The sequence below is a fragment of the Bombus impatiens genome, unplaced genomic scaffold (genome assembly GCF_000188095.3).
Source record: "Bombus impatiens unplaced genomic scaffold, BIMP_2.2 scf_0899, whole genome shotgun sequence".
Taxonomy (NCBI): Eukaryota; Metazoa; Arthropoda; class Insecta; order Hymenoptera; family Apidae; genus Bombus; species Bombus impatiens.
Genome location: NT_177318.1, coordinates 31,744 through 46,742, shown reverse-complemented (window position 1 = coordinate 46,742; position 14,999 = coordinate 31,744). Strand labels below are relative to the sequence as shown.

Sequence of the window (14,999 nt, the reverse complement as noted above, 5' to 3'; positions counted from 1 at the left end):
AATAGGCTGACGCGGTAAAAAAGAAAATACAAATGCAGATCGTACCAAGCAGAGGCAATCGATTAATAATGAACAATTTTGCAATTTAAATTTCTGTCGATGGGAAAGGTGGGCGCGGCGAAAACTCCGAACTAACTGTTTGATAATTTGAAAATAAACTTTATCGAACATCACTTTGTAGCGGCAGCTTTCTTTGCTATTTTAATCAAATCTGTCTGTCGATATTTAAGTATTTGTACACTTGTTTTCGTATACATGGAACGTAATTTAGTTAGTAAATGACGAATGAGGAGATTTTGTAAAATATTATGATGACTGAGGATTTTTATGCAAATTTACATTTTTATGATCGCAACTGAGGAGACTCGTTTTATCTGTTGAAGATTATAACGAATACTCTATTTTGGAAATTTCATGTATTATTGTATATTATATGTATTCTGCACATTTTTGCACCTTTAAATTTTCCATAAGTGCATAAAGACCCACATTTATAATATGACACGATAAAATCTAGTTTTAGAAGACGCGTAATAATAATATTGACTTATGTGAATGCTAAAGTGGTAAACGTTATGGCATAATTTTATTTGAAAAATAATTTAGTATCATCTTTTCTGATTTTTAAGCTATGACTCAGATAGAGAAGATTCTTTTGAACTCATAAAGAGATTATCATGACTAATTCTAGCAATAATATTTAATCAACGAATCGCATATTTAATTTTAGTATATTATTGGTGTATTTTTTAAGTTTTTATTTTCGAGGACAAGATACACATTCATTTTAATTATTTACTATTAATTTATGCGTTTTGATAATATTTTAGTATTATGATTACGAATTGATCGCACACTATATAACTATAATTTGCTTAAGTTTGTCCAAAATAGTTTACTACATGGTTTATACTGGCATTACTTCAAACTATGCAGAGCGAAGTATGCCATAGTAAGATACAAAGAAAAATGTATGCATGATTTCTTTCTTCATGCTATGATTTAGTTAAGTATACTCAAATTTTAAACTTGTCGTATATTCTCATTAAAATTTAAATTTAAACCGTTGTACATAATTTCAGTTCTTTGCTTCGAATCATTTTCCAGATATATTTATTCTTGTATTTGTACGTATTTATTTTGTATGTAATTTGAATAATAAATGCAGGAGCGAGTAGATCGTTTACTTTGAAGTCATTGAAAGTTGAGAAGTAGGATATGAAGATATATCGTTTTACTAACAAGAAGAAGTTATACATATAAAAGTACAGCAAATTTTAAAGAATTTTCGCGTTTAAGCATTCTTGGCATAAAGATCAGAGTTTTTAAAAAGTTGCGTTTCAAAAGTAATGTTTCGTATATAGATAAGTATTACTCATACATTGAGTTAATTGCGTTTAATCTAAACCATTCTAAAATTTTCTATTAAATCATTATTCTAAAAAGAAACATCTTTATACACAAAAGAAGGAAAAATATGTTGTAAACTTATTGTCACTTACATTTCACCGTAACGTATAAAACTTGTAACTGTCATTTTATAATAAAAAAGAAAAGAGAACTCTTATAATATGGGTCTTATAATGAAAGTTGTAAATTTTGAACTGATCTTATAACTATAAATCGCAAGATATGCATCAAGATGAATCAGTAAATGAAGTCTTCAACTTTAGCCTTTAAAAGTCACAAACACAAAACCCACACGCATAACGTATTACTACATATTACTGTACTATGTTTATCTAGTAAAAACATATGACAGAATATAAATACGCGCAAAGACAATTCAGTTGTTTAAAGCATTTTCATAAAAATATCTTTTTTTGTTAAAAATATCTTAATTCGAATATACTATACCAATGTTTTATACACAAACAAATATACGGTAGTTGTTAAAGTGCTGAAGTTTTTAACTGCAGTGTGGTTTTATTATATCGTTGAGATTATAAGCTTCTATTTAAATTTGTATACTTTTATGGAAATATAACTATATGTAGCTTACACATATGACAGTATGTACAAAGTTGACTAGACTAAGTTTCTGGTAGAAAGCATTTAATACTTTTCTATAGAAAACAACCAACCTCAACGATCAATGTATTAAAAAAATGCTGTAGTAGGATAGAATTAAGATAGCCTTCCCTTAAATAAACGAGGATATCCTGGCAATCTTAATCTTTTATACGTGTAATTTCTCATTCTAATTCTATACGAAAAATATCCACAAAAACATAACGAATCTCTTTTTGGCTTGGAACTAAAGCAAGGTCAAAACAGAAAAATCTCGTTAATCGCCCCTTAACTAGAAATTCCATAATTATAAAATTATAAGTTAATAAGGATAGATCGATTTCAATTCTTTCAAGTATAAATATAATATGAACCATTTCCGATAGAAACGAAACAAATTGGAATTCCAAGTAACGAGTTAACATATCCTCCATCCTGTGGTTAACAGAGCAAACATGCCAAATATACTTTCGCAACACTCGATACGTGAAAAAAGGATCAAGTGTACGTGGCGTGAAATTGCGTATCGACTTCGTAGCAGTGTCTCGTCCCTCGAGTTATCGTCCCGAGCCGGTGTCCTCGCAGAAACTTTCCCCGGCCTTATTCTACGTTGCTCGAACACACAATATCTAGCAGCACTACCAGCTGTCGTATATGATGAGGCTGAATCCGGGAAAACAAGGGAAACCTCTGAGAGTCCGCCATGGCTTGTCGATAAAACGGCAATAACGCGACCCTCCCCTTTTCGTTGTTCGATCTCAAAGATAGGTTGCAGCCTGTCCTTGGCTTTAATTCCCCGATCGCCGCGAACATCCCTTTTTCTAGCACGTTTACACGACAAAGGAGCCGACCGTGTTGTATTTCCACGGTACAGCGACGAGCCTATTGTTCGCTCAACATGTGGCAATCTCTTGTCCATCCACTCTATGTATCACGGAAACTCAAGATCTTCTCAGACTTTGCATTCTTCTTGCTCTTGTAACTCCTTTTTTCTGTGTCTTTCCGCCACGATCAATGACAAGGCGGTGGTGTCTTGAAGCCTGTGTCTCCAGCAAAACTAATGATCGCGTCCTTGGCACACCTTTCGAAATCTTCCTGTGCAAGTCGAAGCTTAGTTTCTTTTTATCATGCATTTGCTGCTGATTGACGCAGGGAAATTGGATTTGTTCGAGTTTCATTGGATTTTGTAAGACGGTGACTTGGTTTTATGGCGTTGGATGAAGTGCACTGCTCTTTTTGGGCAAGCCGAAGTTGTATTACTTTTGGGATAGTTTCTATTTATTTATTTATTTTTCTTTTTATTCAATTTAGAAGATTTAAGTATCGTTTTGTAACCAACGTTTGTCGGTATAATATAAAACTTTATTCCAAGAGGTAAAGGACACTGCTTGGTGATCATTTTCAAGATTGAAACGTTTCATGATTTCTATAGAATGTTTTTGAAAGATTGATGCAAATATTTTGAGTTAAATATTATGGGATATATTTCAATGTGAAGTTACATATTGCAATATTATTTATTTTTAATGTTAGGATATAATTAAAAGCAAAATTGGTACGACGTAATTTTAGAGAACGTTGTTTTATTTGGAAAATTTGAAATAGGTTCATATAGTTCATGCAACATTATTTTTGTAAAACACCCGTAACTTTGGCCCCGTAATATTTATCAAAGTGCATACGTTTGATAAAAAATAGTAGTGACCTTTCACATCGATTAACGGCGGTAACATAGTCAAGTCTCTGGTAGGGATAGTAGTAGCCGTATTTACAATGCGCCATATGATAATTGCTACTTAAATCTTTTTACATTTAATCAAAATATTCAATATTTCGACATCCACGATATCTTTTTCAATTCTCTCATATCGCAGAGGAAATCTACGTTTGCCTTAAATGAGAAATATTTCTTATCGGTACAAATACCAATTCTTTTGTTTTAAAGTCTTTAAAATATCCTTTCTCCGTTCTCAGACAATGTCTTCAACGCCATGCATTTGCCACGTCGTGTGCCAAAAACACCAGGGAGTTCCAAAAGCAATTCGTAATTAATCTATTAATTTTAAGACAATACGAATAGGTTTAATTGTTTTCGAAATTTTAAGGAAATTACGTGGCATTTACGTAGAAAATCTCGTCCTCAATGATTTCCGAAATCTCGATTTAAAAATGTCCCCTTACTTCTCGCAAGGAAATACAGCATGTTCCATTGAACAAAAATATCAAAACAACCTTTGAAATTTTGATATTTTAGTCTCAGCATAAAACCACGTAATTTTTGTTCTGTACTCTTTCACGTGATAGTCAATGAACGATCTACTAATAATATTAAATCGTCGAGATCATAATGCAACGTAACGACATATGAACACGATAACCGAGAGTTCGGAAAACAAGTGATACGAATGGAAAAATCTCTGATTTAGCCAGACTTTAATAAAAAGTATACGTTTGTTTTCAGATGTACAAAAAATCTCATTCCTATGTATACAAGACTCGCGAAGAAGACTCGAAAAATTTATAGCAAAATTCTCGAGATAAGCATGAATCTTATATATCCTTCTTTATACTTATCTTACTCTTGTAAAAATGCACTTGTACCTCTTTTCTCAGCGAGCCTCTTGATTATCTTTTTCTTCGTGTTCAATTCGCTTCTCTTGATCATCCAGGGAAACGCGATTCCTTAATTCAATAGCGTCTCGTGTATATGTAATGAACAGCAACAACAACAATGTTGTAGTATTAATATACGATGGTTCGCGATGGTTGTAGCAGTAGCAATGATATTGATGGTGGTGCCGGTGGTGGTGGTGGAAATGCTGGTGCCGGTGGCCTAGATACGTTCTTGGGGCCGACGGCCGTTGCACCTCGGTTATCGAACAGCAGAGCTTGCACCGGGTGCAGCTGCACGGCTAGAAAACTATTGCAGTCCCGTTTTTGGCGTCCTCCTTGATTTCCTTTTGGAATCGACCGGTTGCGTTGAAATTAGCACGCTCAAGAGAACGTTTCGACTTGTAAACACCGACTTGCCATCTTCACCGATGATTTAACCGATCCATTTTTGTGTCTGAATCGATGTCAGTATGCTTGGAACCTCTATTTTTAAGGTCATTCTTAAAGAGATTTGTTTCACTGCAATTCTTCATTTTTGTAAGATATATAAGAAAACACACACACACACACACACACACATATATATATATATTTTTGAGTTCTAGAAAATCGGATTTTTTGTACGATAAGAGGATTTTGGTAGGTTTGAGTGAAAAATTAAAATAGAATAGTCTGAAAGTGGAAATATATAACTCGGTTCGTACTCGGTTATTTGATCTGGGGACAATTTCGAAGTTACAGCCATTTAACGATATCTTTTTTAATTCCTCTTTTTATTTCTATGGAATCATTTTACGAGTTTAACGAGTTAATAAACGAGTTTTCGCACTTTTTGATCTAGAATTAAGATCGAATAGCTCGAAGGATTAATAATTCGATTAAAAGTTGCAGTGATTTGACAATATATTTTGTTCTCTTCTAATATTTCGAGAATCTTTTCGTATGGTGAATAGTTTATAATGTTCTATATTTGAAGACTAAGAGCAAATAACGGTCTGGAAGAAAAGGGCAACATACACGATTCTTCCCAGAAAATTGTTTCGCACATTATATGGTTCGTGGTACTTTTTATTAGAGCTTTAATTTAATTTAATTTTATTATTTAATATTATTAAATTTTTAGGAAATCTTTTGGTGGTTCGGAATTGCTTTGCTTAGAAAGAAAGACCAAATGATCTAACAAGAAGTATATATACTTTGATCTTATAGAAGCATAACTTTATTTTATGATAATTTAAAACAGCGAACGTACAATATTCGTTCGATACTCTACAATTTTGACATTGCAAAATAGCACGATAGTATCTGTTACAATATAAAAACGTATCCCACAAATGAAACCACGTAGACAATGTTTCTACAATCTAAACTACAAAAGACGTAAATCAATACATACCTATCGTACCATCTTTCGAAATTGTCTAAATCATACGTCGTACAATTTCCTTGTTTTTGATAACGAACGATATCTATGTTTAACAAGAACACAATAAACTCCACTGCAATTACTAAGTATCCCATTCTCACAAATATTTACGCTTTTGTCTGAACAAAAAACTTAGAAAATTGTGCATTCCTAGGCAATGATAACAAATTTTCGAAAATGGAGTTAGTTTATGTTCGCGATAGGCCGGCTGGCGGGAACGACCCGCAGTATTTCATCGTTAATCTTATAAAAGAATAATTCTGCGCGTGCTAATGATAAACACAATTTCGCGTGTCCACGGTTACGTTCACGAAGGACGGGAGATGAACGACACGCGATCCAATCTGCACGTGTTGTGTTACCATGCGTTGCACAGCCCGGTTATTCAACGAGCACGAATTTCATCCAGGGCTTGGACAGATAGAAACAAATCACAGAACCGAGTAGTTCAACAATTCCAGTTCTGTTTACTCATACGTTTCGATGAAAAGCTGTTGCCGCCATGCTCGTGGATTTCCAATTATTGAATTTGTTCTCATTGTTCTGGCTTCGTTTGAATTAGAACGTAAAGAAAGCTTCAGCTGTTGTTACTGAATAACCTACATAATCAACGTTTTACTTTCTCTTTCTTTGGGTTTATAAGTTATGAAGTAAGGAATTTACTCGAAGCTTTTAAAAGCCAGCTTTTCGTAGTATTTAATAAAAACGAAATTTTTTATAGAGAAGGCGTATGTACAACTTTTTACGATTCGTTAAGTTTTATAGATTGAAATTATTTACGCGTGTTGCAGTTTTATTGTTAAAGCTGTTTCGGTAGAAACCTGCTTCTTCGAATGATTTTCTAATAAGAATGAAAATTGAGAATAATTTATTTTTTATTTAAGTACAGTGCAAAGGAAAAGATTATTTCCCAAGAATAAGACTGTTTAATATTGCAAATGAGACAAAATTATCTAGTCTAGCGCATCTAATAAAAATTTCTAACAACAATGTTGTATTTCGTTCATGAAATTCACTGGTTTCTCCATTAAACATGTACATTCAGCTGAAAGTTTAATAATTGCATTTATTATATTAGAAATCATATTCACGATAAATAAAAACTTAGCACGAAATTATCTAACTACTCCATCGAAACTTTCTATTGCTATGCTGAAAACTTCTGCATAAAGAAACACAATATCCGTGATTGCAAGTCGTGCTTCAACATACGAGTGTTAAAAAGAGGTCTGAGATTTTAAAGGTTTAAAGGGCTACTTAACAGACTAAATAAAAGAATGTTCAGTCGATGTAACTTTTCGTGCAAAACATAATTTGGTATATTTCATATTAAGAATACTTCATCGTTTATAACGCCATGTAACTTAAAAGATGCACTTTCGTATGTCGATATTTTTACTTAATTTAACTTTATTTCTCTATTACTATATTTTTCTTTCAATATACTATTATAACAATACCAAATATTATCTATTTATGAAAATAATTATTTCCTAAATTTTAGATTGAAATATAATTCTTTTTTCTTCACAAGCAAACGGAATTTTAGTTATTACAGACTAATGAGTTTACTCTATTCATCCACGATACATAGTCGAATTAGAAAAATGAATTACAAATACGAGTTTCATATTCAAACGAAAAGAAATCAGACCAAAGAAAGGATAAAGTCTTTCACCTCAGCACAACTATTTGTTATGACACGCTTCTCTAGATTTCTCTACTTAACGTATTTGCATATCTTTCTATCTTGCATTTGCTATGTTACCAAGAATCGTAATTAAATTACTAAGTCACATTTTATCAAAAAATGTTTACTGCAGTTAGACATTTTCTATTTCTCTCAATGGCTACCGTAAGCCTTTACAATTTTAAACCCATATCAAACCCAACACTCTGTATAAAAATTCCAAGAAGATAAATAAATAAAATAAGAAAATAATGATATTATTCAAAATGAAGAAAAAAGGAAAGAAAAACGTATCGTGGCACGATACATTTCCAATACAGAACGACCAAGCATACCTTCTCAACACCGCAGCACCGATATTTCTCGTTCGACGATATATAACAATTAAAAAGGAGGCTACGGAAGAAACTGTAAGAGACCTGGCGATTCGATAGAACCTAGATTCGCGGTGCGGAGAACTTTCGTCGGCGCAGAACTTTCAAGGCTGCCCCGTTCAAGAGGACCTCGTCAATGGTCGCGGCTTTTCACAAGCGCGGCTGTAAACGAAATCGCAAGGCCGGCCGGATTGTCAACCAGGCCCAGGTCCCCGTTTCTAAACTCGCGCGGTTCGATTCTCCTCGAAGCGAATGGGTCGAAACGGCGCGGCGCGCCTGTCCGGCGTCTTGCATTTCCAGCCAAGGAATCGTACAAGTTTCGCAACGGGTTGGTTACGTGCACGAAGAACGAAGGGGTAACCTTTATTGCTCGGAAAGGCGTAAAGTAGGACAGTGGCCTGATTCCTGGTGTCATGGCTGCAGCTGCATGTGCACCGACCAGAGTGGAACGGCTATAGACACACCGAATGTGCAACCAGTACTCCACTGTTCGAGTCTGTCTTGGATCTTTGCCAAAAGCTCGCGGGCATGTTCTGTCTCTCTTCTTTTCGTCGGTTGTGTAAAAGGAGCCGTAGGAAAAAAAAAAAGAAAGAAAAAGAAGAAAAGGAATGAAACGTGGAAACACGTAGGATTAATATGCGCGCGTTATGCGAGCGCACAGTGGACTCGTCTGGTTCCTCCGCGTTCCTCGCTCTGATTCGTTCCACTTTTTTCGGTTCGTTTGGTAGCAACGAGCTGACGAAGCTACGATCATTTCGGCCAAAATTTTGCTTCTTAATGGATATTAACACCGTAAATACATATCTTTCTATCTCTTCAAACACGTGTACACATAGTTTCTTGCTTGGCTAAAAGTTTCGTTCTAAATGGATACTAACGCTTTAAATGGATATTAACGCTTGGAAAATGGATATTAACGCTTTACATGGATACCTTCTTATCTATTTAAACATTTCTCGGTTAAATGAAACAATCGAAGATCGCAGGAGAGAAATGCGACGAGCACGGAGATTGATACGAGATAATGAAAATGAAAACAATTTGTTGCGATGCAAAGATGTTAGTCTTTTAATAATAACCGAGGCAAGGAAGTTTTATGGAAATTTCAAAAGTGTAATTATTGAGACAAAAAATATTTGAATATCTCCGACATTTTAGTATTATAACAAGTGGAAGATGGAGAAGCGGGAATGTTTTATTGGTAAATGAATAAACAAGTTTACGTATCGATGATTTTACGTTGGTCTAAAATTTGGGCTCTAGATGGATAGTAAATAATGTTTTGCAGACAATGTGCGAGGAAAGAGATGAAATTTGGATTTTTCGGGAGATCTCGTTAATATGATTTTGTTAGTAATTGGATGAACGACTTGCGTTGAGAGGGAGTGATTTGTTATTGCTTCCAAATTATCTCTAAATGGATATTAAATAATATTTCATGACGTATGAAGAAAAATGTAAATGTGGGAATTATTATAACAGCATTCCATTGGTAAATGAACGAAGACTTTATACCAAGAAAGATAAATATTTCTCGATTTAAAATTTTTACTCTGATCATTGAGCATTCAGAAATATAGGCGAGAATATAACCAAAGTATAATATTATGAATTTCGCATCTCAATTTTTCTATGTTCTTTGGGACATTTTCAATTGAATCGTATATGTTTCTACTCTTAGAAAATTCTTTATGTTCAAGGACTCTGTTTCAATTTTATGCTAGAAATTTTTTTAAGGCATTGAAAGCTCTTCTTTTTTCATTGAAACGAAAGCGAAATTGAGACGCAAAGAATTCGAGAATGCGATTATTAATCATTAAAGTTATTCGTTACAAAAATTTCACAATATTTCTTGTATTTTATATCAGAAAATGCAGGAAATGTTAAGGAAAAACAGATAACTATTTTCTAGATTATCCGTTTCGAACTTATTGCTTTATTAGGCTGTCAAAAGGGTAAATGGTATTTTACGATGTGCGAAGGGGAAGGTGCAGAGAAATGGAATTCTGTTAAAATTCTGAACAGTTCGTGGAATTGATTTTATTGGTAAACGGATGAACGATTCGCGTTGAGAGGGAAGAATGACATTTCGTCCGTATAAAATTTCACCTTTAGATAAATATTAAATGATATTTCACGAACAGTGCGAGATGGAGGATGGAGGAATGAATATTTGTGAGAATTCTGCAGGGTTCGTGGGATTCTATTAATATCGTTTGTTGGTAAACGGATGAACGATTCATATTGGCAGTGGAACGTTTCATATTTGATATACTTTCACAGGATTTCCAGTTCCTGGCCGTAGGACGTAAACAATTGGGGAACGATCGATAATCTATTTCATGCATGATAAAATTATCGATTCGCAAAATTGGATTAACGGGACACGCCAGAGAGTTTCGAGCAAAAATTAGTAAACAGATTGTTGACCGCGATAAACGATCCTTGTGCGTCCACGCCACGCGATTGAATTCGGTTTCATAGAAAATATACGATTAGTCTTCGTCACGTCTTATTAAATAGTTATAAAATTCTTATAATAATTTACTATCATCGAACAATTACCTACTTGTTGTACCTGCACATTTTTTTATTCATACTGATCGTTTTAAAGTCAATCCTTGTCACAGTATTATACGAACAACACGTCAATCTGTCAAGCACATAGAATCGTTTCGCTTTCATTCGCTGAGATTGGTACGGTAGGACCGTTCATTGTAACGATCTTTTACTCGAAGAACTAATAATAAAAAACTATCCTTGTTCGTGTTCGTCTTTCTCCAAGAAAGTGAAAGAATAGCAACCTTAATCTCTGTTCAATATATTTCAATCTTTTTAATAAACTATTTATCGTATTACACGATTCCGGTAAATACATTTGTATTTATATCGCGGAGGAATTGTATTTCGATAAAAGTTTTTATAGAACTGGTCGATTTTCATTCGACGATAAATCTGGGCATAAATCATCCGAAGATCGCACGAGAAAAATATGACAAGTACAATACGATGAGAATTCATCGGAGATTACATCAGAGAAAATTAACCGACGACTGGCCAATTTTTTCCCCCAGAACGTTTAATTGATCGGACCATAGGTGTAGTCCTAACGATAAAAGAAAATAGCTTGGGAAGTATTTATGCAAATACGCGCCTTCGCATGGTGCATGCAAGTCAGTTTTATCGAAGGTGGCACGACATCAAGGTGGTTCACCCTTTCGCGGAAGGTACCAATCTACAGGGGTGTTCCGTGCATTGCGTGAAAATAAGCGTTCCACGTCGGTCACCGCCAACAGACTCGCCAGTAGTGGCCCTAAACTGATTTCAACGACATTTACCCCGACATTTGATCCTTTTCTCCACCTACCTCGATTAATCACATGAATAGTCCCTTAATAATTTCTGTTAACATAAATTTCAAAATTCCAAATCCACCAACGTTATTTCCTTTGTATATTTCACTATTACTCGTATACATGTTTTTCAAACCAATTTTAATAGAATTTTCCTAATTTTCATTCCTTTTTCGTCGATCACGATGCTTTCACATTTTATCATTAATCACTTACATATTTTTTAAACCAGATTTAATAGAACTTTCTTAGTTTTCATTTCTTTCCCATTCATCGTAAGATCAAACATCTTGTCACATCTCTACAAATTCTAAACTAACTCGCTAATCATATTTCTTTCGTAACTCGTAATTAATCGCTTACGTATTTCCTCAACTTTATGAATAGAACTTTTAATAAACAACAGCTTAGTAGAGTACGAATCGGTTTTAATAAAATTCTTCTAGCTTTTTCTCCTTTCCCATCGATCATGGAACCAATTAACAATCTTACCATACTTTTATGAATTCTGAATTAATTCACTGATAATATTCCCTTTGTATTTCACGATTAATCGCTCTCGTGTTTTCTTAACTAATCTCGATAGAATTTTCCCAAGTTTCATTTCTTCTTGTATCGTTCGTACAGCGTTCGAAACGTCGAAGCATAAATATTCCATCGTATAAATCCTCTCCTCTTCTCCCTATCGCTCCTTGAAACTATTTTCTCTTCGATTATTGGTCCTTGGTGCGACGGGGAAACGCGATTACCTTAAAGCTCGAAGCTGCTTCGGTTTCCCTGCGCCTCGTGCATAACTTGCCTTCGTCTAGCGAGGGACCAGCGGGAAACGGAGTCGAATATCCGACTTGAATCTCACCGAGACCTAATTATCGACCGTGTGAAAGGCCGGGATCCTCGTGAGCGTCGAACAACATTGATTTACGGATACGTCCCCGGCGAGAGGGATTCCTCGTACGTTGACTCACGGCTGCCAGTCGCACGAAATGCAGTTGCAACTTTGGCTCTGGCTCGGTTCCAGCGTCGTATAACTGTAAGCTGCCTCGATAGATTCGGTAATCGAGGTCAGTGTACTCCTTGCTTTGATGTATGTATTTGTAGAGTGATTTTAATGCGCACCTCTTTCGTCGAACTTTGGCCCTGGACACCGAGAACCGAGAAAAATCTAATAACGAGACCTCTTTGGCGATGGAACGTGATTTCTAGGACTTCTACTTTGATGAACGAAATAAGGACAAATAGGATTGCGCGATAGATCGTTTCTAAGGCATATTTGAAATCAGCTACATTTTTATTAATTTTGTTAAATTAAGCTTCGATGAATAGCTAGCTATATAGTTGGTAATAATGGCAACAAAAGATTCTTTGATGGAAACATCGTTGAAGATGTACTCATACATGCATGAAAGCGATGAAAACAATCGTGGAAATGGTTCGTTCATTAAAATCTCGAGAATCGATAAATGGGTCACCGCAGGTCGTCGGGCAATATCTCATGTATCCACGACGAGTACTCGATCGTCAACTGGGTCATTCGAGTGCAGCGAAAATGGGCGGCAAAAATGACAGACTATCTGGAATCCACATTCGAATCGCCTATTATCTTTCCGCGTGAGCGAACATGTTCAACAAAGACGAACAAAGCACGGAAACGCTTCGTACCTATTTACACCTACGCCAATGATCACAACAAGACAATTAGCAAACGAGCCAGGCTATCAACCAACGCGAACTACCATCAACAACTACATCCGTAGTAACAACGATCTATCCTTTGATCTGCAAGAAAATGTCGCGAAATTTATCAGACGAGAACGCCAGCCGCCTCTGTATGTATACCGTCTATCACCAACGCGTCACCTTCGTCCCCGATTCCATTTTCTATCGGATCTTCGGAAATTTACTTATTTTTCCACGAGTCCTACCCTCGAACAAGTAATAAAGGAAAACAAATATCTATCGGCTGTAAGACTTACTCTGATGATTTTGCGTTCGACGAGCTTCTGTGAAGAAACGGCGCGTCGTTTCGCGAGGAAAACGCCGGTCACAGGTGAGAAGGCTCTTTCTCACGACGCACGGTACATTGGAGCCCGACAGACGGAGAAATCGAACGTAGTGGAGCTGCACCGCGAGGAGCACCGTGAAGAGCACTGTGTATGTGTGTATATATCCCGGTTGGCGAGAGAACGCTTCGACGGGGTGGTGGTCCCGCGAATACTGAGCCTCCGGAGCTTCGTATCCTGGTCGATAAGACACCCCTCCGGGCCACCCACTCGCACTAAAGGTACGATCACACCTGCGCTGGCTCACGTGGGCTCCCGTGCATTCACACTTACCCTAAACGCACCTTTAACCTTTCACGTTGATTACCGACTGATACGCTGCCAACGTGTACTTATATCCTGGTGCATGGTGCGTGCGCGTGCACCGAACTTTCGAAACGAGATTTCGAACGACAGGATGCTATTCTTTCCGTTTGCCTTATGACTTGTCTGTTCGCGTTTGTTTGATCTTCGCTCGGTTCTGCTATTCTCTTCGGTTTTGTTCGCTCCTCTCTGTTTATTACACGTCACCTGAAGGAATCTGGTTGATGCTCGTTATTATCTGCTGATGCGTTTCGCAAATCCGCGGTGCAACAAGTAAGTACGCACTGCGATTTGAGTGTTTTAGTTTGGCTGTTGGGAGTGTAAGTTGGGCTTTTCAGGTATCAGGGAATGTTTGAGGTATTATTTTTACAGGATATAGCGTCGGTGTAGATTACTTAGTTAACGCTGGAACTAAGTACTGATTTCTAGTCTGTACTTAAATATATTATATGCAGAAGACTATGAGCAAAGTGGCGCGATAAAAATGAACAAATGTACGTAGTCAGGTTTCGGTGTTAATAAAAATCAACGTTAGTCTTGTGCTATGCCTATTTGGTAATTACGAGGACACAGAATTCGAAATCAATAATTTTAATTGTTTCGGAAGTTTCAGAGGTAAATCTGTAGTACTTTAATTAGCTTTCAAATAGATTAAAATTTCACATTTTAAATCCTATCATACATAAGGCGATTAGCAATATTTGTTTGGCACAGAAAGTTAGAAATATGTGTTTTTTTGTATTTGATATTAGAAATTCAAGAAGTCTCGTGAAAGGATAATTATTTCTTAAATTATTTCTAAATTCTTTGCAATGTATAAATATACATCTTTTGATTGTATAAATATACTATCTTTCTTCTTATATGTTTGAATATTTCTGTATAGAATAATATATTCTGTTACGAAGCAACACTGCTTATAACTATAAAACCGAGGAAAAATTTTCAATTTTTATATGTTGCATTGTATAAATTTTTATACGTTAACGTGATAAGGAACGAATTATATTTGATATTGTATTGATTCGTCCCTTAAAAGAATAGATTATATTCACCGAAAAAAGTAAAACACTACAAGACTAGCTTATTCCTATTTCACAACTGTAAAACCAACGTATGACAGTTACAATATAAAAATTAAAAGAAGGTTACAAAAAAAGAAGATTTTAA

The 14,999-nt window shown here is 35.5% G+C and overlaps 1 protein-coding gene across 1 annotated transcript in view; it reads right to left on the bottom strand.

Moving 5' to 3' along the window:
- The window catches only part of LOC100740193, a 30,084-nt gene extending 16,389 nt beyond the window's left edge, over positions 1–13,695 (bottom strand). Inside the window, exon 1 of the mRNA XM_003492913.4 lies at positions 13,440–13,695. The gene's annotated coding sequence lies outside the window, so the exon portion shown is untranslated. The remainder of the gene's footprint in view (positions 1–13,439) is intronic.
- Between the last annotated feature and the right edge of the window lie 1,304 nt (positions 13,696–14,999).